A 9,925-nucleotide genomic window follows, 5' to 3' on the forward strand; every position below is an offset into this window, starting at 1 on the left:
AGTGTCAAATATGTAACCTACAAACAAAGCGAAAATTTTGACTGCGTCATTTTCCATTTTTTTTTTAAGATCTTGAAATTCGTTGTTAAAATTCGTGTTAAATCGTCCGTTTAAAATACATAATTCGTCATTCCGGGGTGAAAATGTATTAAAGTCGTAATTGACAACTATTTCGTAACGATATAAATAAGGATTTTAATTTTTATTTCAAATACCCCAATTTTTTCTTAAGTGTAGCGTCATTATTACGATAATTGTCGGTTTCCATGAAGAAAAATACAGGAAAATGTAGAAATTAAACGATCCCCGAATGGTCGTAAAAAAGTAAAAATTGTCCCTCCTTTTTAAAATCATAGTTTGTTAAATCAACGTTGTATTTTGCTAATAGGAGAAATTAATCAATAGAGAGGGAAAATGAACTGACGATACATCGTCATGCCTGGTCTTGTAGAGATCGACTTTTGGAGGTCGACGGAGATTCGAGTGGGTCGATTAATCGAGTTACGCGAGCCGGAAACGGAAGAGGAAAGTTTCCTTGGCAGAATTCAATTTGGAAATTAAAGGATTCGCAAGCGGAACGAATCGAGGAAGTTTCCTTTTTTGAGGGGAGAGGATGAGAGATCCTCGTTTTTGTTTTTCCGTTAAGTCGCTTAAATTCGCGCGCGACGAAAAGTTTTACTTAGTCGACGGTTCTCGATGCGTCGATTTTCTAAAGATAATACATTACAGACTGCTAGAAATAATAAGTATCTTCACTTTTCATTATTTTTCTATATTATTTTTATAAATTGAAGTATACTTTCTCTCTTTCTCTCTCTCTTTCTCTCTCTCTCTCTTCCTTGGCATGACTACGTGCGAAACTATGCGAGACATGGTGCTATGAAAGTTTTAGCTTACACTTGTTTTCAAGTTTTCTACTAAAATCTTTTGCACTCTTGCTACATGAACGGTAGACTAAAAAAGAAAAATGCAAAAATTGTGGAGCATAGAGTACATCTTATTAATGCCTGTGAGTTTTTCTAAATCCTCATCTACAAAGTTTATCTCATGTCGTCTAGTATGTTATTATTTCAAGTATTTTAATTACTTCCCGCTACAACATAGTGAGTTTCCAAAAAAAGTTAAAACTGTTTACTCAAGGACGTTGTTTAACATTTTTCTGAAGTTTCTATCTCTTTTTAATATATCAAAATTATGCTATGTATATTTTAACAACTTGATATATGCAAATTACAAATGTCAATATAATATCTAATATAAATTGTATTATCGCGAGACATTACTAAGAAAATACAATAATACAGATATTGTATTACTTTACTTTATTTATTACCTTTAAAGTTTACAACTTAGAAATGTGGAAACTTGAAAATAGAGAGTTTAGGGGGAGGGCGATAATTGGCGCAATTACGTTGGCGCGGACACTATCAGGTAGATGATGAAAGGGACAAGAGGGATGAAAGGGACGAAAGGGATGGATTGTATATTGCGACGCGAAGAAATCGAATTACCGCGGTAAAACCATCCTAATGCATTTGCCCGTCATGGAATTCCGCACACTTGTTCACTCGTGCGAATTAATGACGCTGCATTTTCAACGCAAAGCTAAATACTTAAGAAGAATATTTTAATAATATCAGTTGAAAATATATTCCTTAAAGGAGATTCTAATTAAAAATTAATTCAAATATATTGAATAGTTGTTAAATACTTAAATAATAAATTCGAAATGAACACGGAAATTGGAGTATAAATTGATAAGCGGAAAATATTGAATTCATTGGATGATATTTTCGAAGCCATTTTGTGATGTATATTTGAGATTTGGATAATTTTCAGATACTTTGAGGAATGATAAAAATCAAAGTTTTACAGTAGAGAGACTTATTTATTCAGAGACATCTATTTTCTAACTTTCAGTACTACTCGATAATTTTCTATTTATAATATCGTTATTTATAATATCGTTACATTATAATATTCATTAAACAGTTAATTAGAAAGCAATAAACGAGAAATAAAATCGTAAAAACTCCTTTTTCATGCAAGGGGTAGGGATAATTTTATGTCGCTGCGACCTTACTTGTACTCGCGTAAGCGCAGTTCTTCCAAGACAATGCATTCTAGAGTGGTCCGCAATTCGGTCTGCAATTCGGCGCATCGGGATGCAGCTGGAAACGTGTTGGTGATCACTTTACGAGTCGACGTGATTGCAATCATCCTCCTTTCGTAGGCCAATGCCGCTTTCGCGAATCCCTGAGTGAACTTTTAATAATTCACTCGCAGCCGAATGCAAGCGCAGTGTAAGGAAGAAGGAAAGGGTGAATGGTGCATCCGCTTGTGAAAAAATTGGATCTTAAGCGGCATAAGCGTGAGCGGAATCCTCGAGTGAATTGTCCTGTGCGATAGGTCATACGGACGGGTGCAGGAGATATCAATCTTACAAAGTGCGTTTTGCATATAGGGTAAATCATACCTGTGCCTTGAAATCATACCTGTGGCTAGGTCGTATATATACCATGCGTGTAATTTCAATTTAAAAATATTTTTTACAATACGTTTAACTATATAAAGTATAAACAGTAGTTATATTGTACTACCAAGAAATGAACGTTATGCGCGCCTGGCAGTTCCATCAAAAAATAATAAAGAAATAATTTCTTTTCATTTTCTAGTTAAATTTATATTTTTGTCATAAGGTCGGAATGCAGTAATTCAAATTGATTCCGTAAGTTAGCCAACATATTTTTTTTTATGGAAATGTATTCATTTGTTAATATTTTTCTAACAAGAACCATATGCGTTGTATTCTTTTGTCGTAATTTTAATTTCAAAGTGTTGTACGCTTAATTCGTACCCATAGAGGTTGGAAAGGACTGAATTAAAAAAGCTAAAAATCTGCTAAAAGTCACAAGTAAAAAGATTAAAAATAATCCTAAAAGAAAAATAAGTGCCGAAAACAAGGCAGTAAAAGAAGAAAAAAATAAAGGGAAGTGAAAAGAAAAGTTAGTATTGTCCTTTGTACAATAAGAATACAAAGGATGATACATCTCCAAGTATGATACACCTTCAATGTATGCAATGCAAAATTTGGATATACAAAACTTTATACGCGAATAGATAAAATATTTACGTATATTTATACAATGAGAGATTGTAAAGATCTTGAAATACGAGATTTAAAATTATATAATAGTTTGGTACGGTAACTAAATCTATTGTTTTTAAATCATACTTTAGCTAGTTTTTTAAAAAATTATTTTTTAAAAATATATATATTGATTATTTTTTTATGTTTGAGTCCAAGAGACTGTCAAATTAATAAATAAAGAGGTAATTATATTCTGTTTTTTTATTTGTTCATTCTTTATTTTAAACATATTTTCTTAAGTGGTGCGATTAAACAAGTTTTATCCATTATTATCATATATATAATAATTTTTTTTCTATGAAATGTTTTGGACTTATAGTACGTATCTCTATGTTACGAATACGCGGTTTAACTGAACCTTTTCGTAATATTTCAAGAGGAGATTTGCCAAAAAGATGAGAAAAGTATGCACAAACACACAAGTTTGGAATTGCTTTCAAGTTGAGTCACCTAGTAACGTTGATGCAACGTCAGCTGTCACTGAGACAGTGCGTGTGAAACTGTTCTCTGCCAAGGAGCTAAGTTTGCATTGGACGTGGAACCGCTTAGCATTGACATTAACGAATAAATGAAGCAAAAGCACAATAGAACTGGCATCAGAATGGGACGTCTCCCATTTGACTATTGGAATAACGTTACATTCATTGAACGATGAAATTGGAAAACCAGCAAAAGATAATGAAACGGTTTTTCTGCGTTTCTCAATATTTTACTAATGTTATTTTCACAAAAATTGTACATTGTCGAATTGCTCGGAAGAAAAATATTACATTTAAGAAAGTTTTCTCACAGAAATAGCTTTTTAAGTTGTGCCGTAAATTGCAATTACATTTTACAGAACAATCACGCTGCAATAGAAACAAGATTATAAGTTAACTAATATTATTAACGTTATGAATTGTCTCAGTGGAGATGACTGCTCTAATATCGAGAACTTTTCTATTTATATATAAGATGGAAATTAATAGAAAAAAATAAGTTTTTATTATTTGTCAGTCTCGTTAGTTTCCCAAACTAGTGTTTGCAAAAAACATCCATTCTTTAATCATCTATAACACACAAATCTTTATCTCTAACATTAATAATAACAGTATTAAAAATAACAATAATAATAGTATAAAAAATAAAATTAATAATAATAATAGTATTAAAAATAGGCTAAAGAGAATGACATGTTTCTCAAGCTGAATTTCCGGTTTTTAAATCGCAATTGCTGCGGGATACGCGTAGAATTATCAAGCGACTTCGACGGTTCTTTATAAGCTTCTTAATTCGCGCCGTAAAGTTTACTACGTAGGTCGTCGCGACGCGGCGAGACAGCAGGGAGAATTAAATTTACGTTGCCTCCTTCGCAATTAACATTGCGTCGCGAGTTCGAGATTACATCGAAAGTCGAAACGAGGCTCAAGGCAATCCTCCAAGGTCGTTCGCGGATAATTAGATTTCGCCGCGATTGTAAGTAATTTTGCGTACCACAATTCCGCCGATGACACTCAAGAATATCTTCGAGTCTTTCTCTTATTCTTTATTCTTTTCTGATAAAAATAGTTAGTAAAACAGCTACATGATATACAGAATAATTCTGAAATTTTTCTCAATTTTTATCTAGAACACTTTTAATATCATAAATGCTAATTAATAACGATAATTTTAATTTTGTGGATTGATCGATATGGAGTAGGCATAATATATGGAATAGGCACAATATATAATTAATACAAATTAATATAGATTAATATGAATATATATAATACATTTTTATTAACAAACAAAAATTTTTTCTATAAAACGTTCTATTTTTGTTTTTATATTACCTTTTCTTCCTTTATTATTGTTTTAATATTTTTTATTATTGCATTAATATTATTATGTTAACAAGACTAGTTAGTTTCAATTGAATCTGTAAACTCGCAAATAAAATTATTTATTTATGGTTTCTTTGTACTATACTTGCTAAACATTATTATTATTATTGCGTTATTATACATGTATTATGTCAATCAAATGTTTCGATGTGTATGTGAATAAGTTTTGCTACATTGTGGCTGATTCTAACAATGTAATCAATTATTGATTGCACAATATTGCGTCACTTAATACAATATACTCGTACGTTTAGTGTAGCATAATCAGTACGCTATTAATTAGTGTATTAAGTTTATTTTAGTGTTTATAATATACTTACGATAAAATTTGATCTATAATTTTATATGCTGTGTAATAGAAAACATTTGCAACAGAGTTTATATCATTTATTACTTTTTAAATTATTCTTCAAAAGATATCACTGAGATCTCACAATTTAGTCTAGAATTAATTACAATAAATGTTTGATTTTGGAATGAGGCACATCTCAAATATCAAATGAATAGAGTGTGCTATATGATACGATTATGCGACTAATGTTAAATCATAATAAGCATGTCCCTACATTGCATACTAAATGCAATAGCAATAATATAAAATATGTAATGTAATCGGCTATTACAAGAATACGTAGTACGACACACGTATACGATAACATCAATTTAACCGAGTAGAAATTATCAGCAAAATAAATATTTGACATATTTTTAATTATGAAAAATCTTCCTGCAATATGCAATGAATAGACCTATTGTAATAATTAATATTTAAATTTAAGGCGTAATTATAAATTACAAATTAATTATAGAATGATATATGTTAATATGTAATTTTGTAATTATAAATTATACAGATTATGAATATGTAAATCTTTAATCACATATTACGAATTATTAGAGAAACAGTAATTATTTATGAATCGAGTTAAATAAACCGTTGTCACACGAATACTGAATTTTTAAACTGAAAGGCTAGATCTTTATTATATTAAGATTTCGAAAATAAATACATAATTTATTATAATTATGTATTCTAATTCTACATTTCTCATTGCAAATATCTTATGTTATGCATTGAAGTATTATTTAAGTATAATATATCATATTTCAGTTTCTTTAAATCTTGCCGTCATCATTCAAAGTTTTCCTATTTTCTTTTGAATGATATCGCTTAAATTCCTTTGCACAAGTTTCTCTCTCTCCTGTCCTGCTTTCAATTTCTATCTTCTTCATTCTCACTTGTGCGGTTCCTTTCCAGAATAAACATTTGTATAACTTTCACCTCGCTTCACATTTGCTCGCATCTTGCAGTGAATAGTTCAAAGTAAACGCACATAATTGTTTACTTGCACCCTTTTGCCAAGAATTTAAGGTTTTCCGCTCGTCAATTTTCCTAATTAGTGCTAATTATTTGAGCGCATGCGTGCGGAAAGTTCCGAGCGAGATCAATTTTATGCGTATGAACTTATTCGTGAAATCTATAACATATCAAAACGATATAAAATCATATAATTGTAAGATTATCGGTGTTATAAATAACGTAAAACTAATTTTTTTCATTAAATAATAGGGGAAGCCCGATAGGGCAAAGCAGATGTGTTAAGATTTGGAAAAAAAATGACACAGTTAAAATTAAGATCGAAAATCTTTTTTATTCTTATAATTTTATTAATGAAATCAACTTTGAAATAAAATAAAATTAAATTTAAAAACTTAAACATTTAAATGTTTTTTTAGTCAAAACGTAAAAAAAGAGAAACCAACCGTTTTGCCCCTTTGAGCAAAGTGAACGGGTCATTCGAGCAATGAGGATAAAATTTAAAAAATCAAAATGTTGGCAGTCATCACAAAAGTAGCTGTCAAAACCTCTATATGTAGTGCAGCCTTCATGAATCTATTGGTGTACTGACTGTACTGGATCCAATCTTCGGACGGTAGGTCGTATTCTTCAGAACACACATCATACTGCGTTGTGGAAAAAAGTGAGATGTAAACAATGCCTTTCGTTCGCTCAAAAGATCGTCTGTTTCCTTCGTCTTCACGGTATTTTCAGTGCAATCACATACCGGATAAAGAGGATGGGCCATTCGCTTTGCCCCCATTCACTTTGCCACAAAGAAACTTGACGTGAATTTGGAAAGGTTAAAATAAGTTTAAGCAGCAAGTGAAAAATTTTAACCTCGAATACACCTTTAAAGACAGAGAATTCTTATAAAAAAATCATTTACACTGATTAAGAAACAATTAAGAAAATAAAAAAATATTCGCTTTGCCCAGAACATTCGCTTTTTGCCCAGGCTTCCTCTATATTTTTAGTTTTAATAAAAAAGTCAAAGTTCACTTGATCTTCCAACTCGGCTAAATTTTTAATAAATCTATATGTTATGACCTATTGTTATTAGCTATTTTCGGAGAGCTTGCATACTCTATTGTATGAGCTCGCTATGGTAATGATTTATTGATATGAAATGGTGTAACCACAAAGCGCAAGACAGAATCAAATACATCGAGAATTCGGTTTAATTGGAAAACCTCAAAATGATGCGATTTAATTCTAGCTAAACCAAAATACACCTGTCCTTTCTGTTATTTGAATATTCGGATCTTAGAAGAGATTCACACGATAATATTTTGATTAAATTTTCTAATGTTGCTAAAGTAGTTTAATAAAATCATTTAGAATATAAAATGTGTGGCTCAAAGATATGATATTTATGAATTATTTTTTGCTACTTGCCGAATTTTGAAGACAGTCAATGCCAATACTTTATTTCGATATCTGCGGTATATAGTTTCTATGGATATCTAAAGAGCTGAGGAAGTTGAAACCACTTGGAAATCCGCAAGAGAGGAAATTATCGAGACGTCCAAACTTCGACGGTCCGTAGAATAAAATTATGCGACAGCTTTTGCAGCTTTTGTTTCGTTTCTTAACATAAATTATGAATAATCCTTCAAGTTCGTCCTTTCCAGAACTTACGTCGTAAGACAAGAGTTGATTTTAATATAATAATGATAGCTATAATCAGCATATGATAATAATAATTTTAGATATTTTATAATATAAAATAAAGTCATATATAAAATAGATATTTATAATGAAATTAAGAGAAAAAGATACTTTGACTAATAATAACAATCGCATTATTGTGCGTAATATAAATTTGAAACCTTCTAAGGATAGATATCACAAAATCGATTAATAAATTAATAAAAAGCGTTAATAAATTAATAATAAATTGTAATTAAAAAGTTATCCGATAATAAATTATTAAAAAATAATAGTTATAGAAAGTTGGAGTTTTTTTTTTAAAGAATATTGTATACCATATATTTGTATTTTTGGATAAATAGGAGAAAAATTCTGCAAACAAATAAAACAAATCATTTCTATCAATTCCATTTTATTATGAGTTGCGGAGAGAGCGTGAAAAAGTTACACACAGTATTGCCAGTTATAATCAAAACAAAATAAAAATAAATATTGATTAACAAACATTTACAAAAACTGTTTTTCTACATTTAATTTAATAAAATGTATATTACAATAAATATCTGGGTAAAATGAAATTCTATTCGTAAAATAATTATTTCAAAAGGAGAAAGAATTAATTTCTACAGTTTCTCTCTCTCTCTCTCCAATTCACAATTCAATATGGCTCTACTTTGAGAAAATATGTTTTCATGATTATTTGTGTAAGAAATACGTAAGAACAATTAACGTTTCAAATAGTGGGCATACCTTTGGGTTGGCTCGCGCCGTAAATAACGGGCGACGTGGTAGCTGAATTCTAGTCCAGTCCAACTAGAACGTAATTAGAAATCCGCCACGAGAATCATTGCCAAGTGCCGAGGTGATTGAGATTATCGCGTGCGCTACAAATTTAAATAATCTTAATTTCTCCAATAAAGAAACAACTAAACGTAACGGTATTTTGCGATATTTTTCATTTTTCAGTAATAAAAAATAAATAGCTACTTTATTTAACAATAATTCAATCTCGAAATTATCAATTTATTTAACGCGACTTTTAATATCTAATCAAAAAGCTTTTAATGATTTATGTTTGTGATATTAAATTAATCAGCTGATTAAATTTTATGATGGTAAGGTTTAGTCAGACATTTTAGAAATGTCCGCTATTGCTTTAATAGAGGCTAACATTACCGGGTTCACTTCCGCGTCGTAAAATCGGAAGCGAAACGACAATTCTTCGTCGATTAAATTCGCCGACGCGTCGATTACTAATTTTGACGTGCAAGCCAATATCGGCCCCAACCTCTGGGCTATCCCGCCGTATAACTGTCGATATTTATGGAGAACAACTCTTTAATAAATACATGTATATATTGGCGTCGTGCCGGTGTCAATCGCCGTCCTGATACACCTGTGAAATCGATAATCGTTTCTCGTTTATCGGTGATGCGAGCTTTTTGATGATCTCTCGATAAACTTTTCCGTCGCAGGCAATCAAAGTTACAAATTGGATTCGTGCGACGAGCGACAGCGAAGTTATGCGCGATGTGTTGTAAAAATAACGTGGAATACTTATTGAGGACCTAGCTGAAAAATCCACACACGTCCATACCGCATGATCCATGATAATTATTCCGTTAATTATTATTACCGATAAATGTCAATTCAATGTTGTTTAAGCCCTTAAGTGGTATACTGGATTATGCACAATGGCTTTGCTGTGACCTTAATCGTATACTCCGTTTCCTTTAAATTGAATTCGATATGATTATATCCATCTTAAGCATTGCGATAAGATGGTATACATATATATGGGGCGTACGCGCGCATACATCATTAAATGCATTAATAGGTTAAATTCAATATAGATATATAGCTATATACATATTAGGTGTTGCGAGAGATTATATACGATGCATTTTAGTCATTTAA

At 30.9% G+C, this 9,925-nt stretch overlaps 1 protein-coding gene across 5 annotated transcripts in view; it reads left to right on the forward strand.

The window, feature by feature from the left end:
* The window catches only part of LOC108746992, a 212,139-nt gene that overhangs the window by 101,974 nt on the left and 100,240 nt on the right, over positions 1-9,925 (forward strand). The window lies entirely within an intron of this gene.

Source organism: Trachymyrmex septentrionalis, unplaced genomic scaffold, assembly GCF_001594115.1.
Source record: "Trachymyrmex septentrionalis isolate Tsep2-gDNA-1 unplaced genomic scaffold, Tsep1.0 scaffold19, whole genome shotgun sequence".
Lineage (NCBI taxonomy): Eukaryota > Metazoa > Arthropoda > Insecta > Hymenoptera > Formicidae > Trachymyrmex > Trachymyrmex septentrionalis.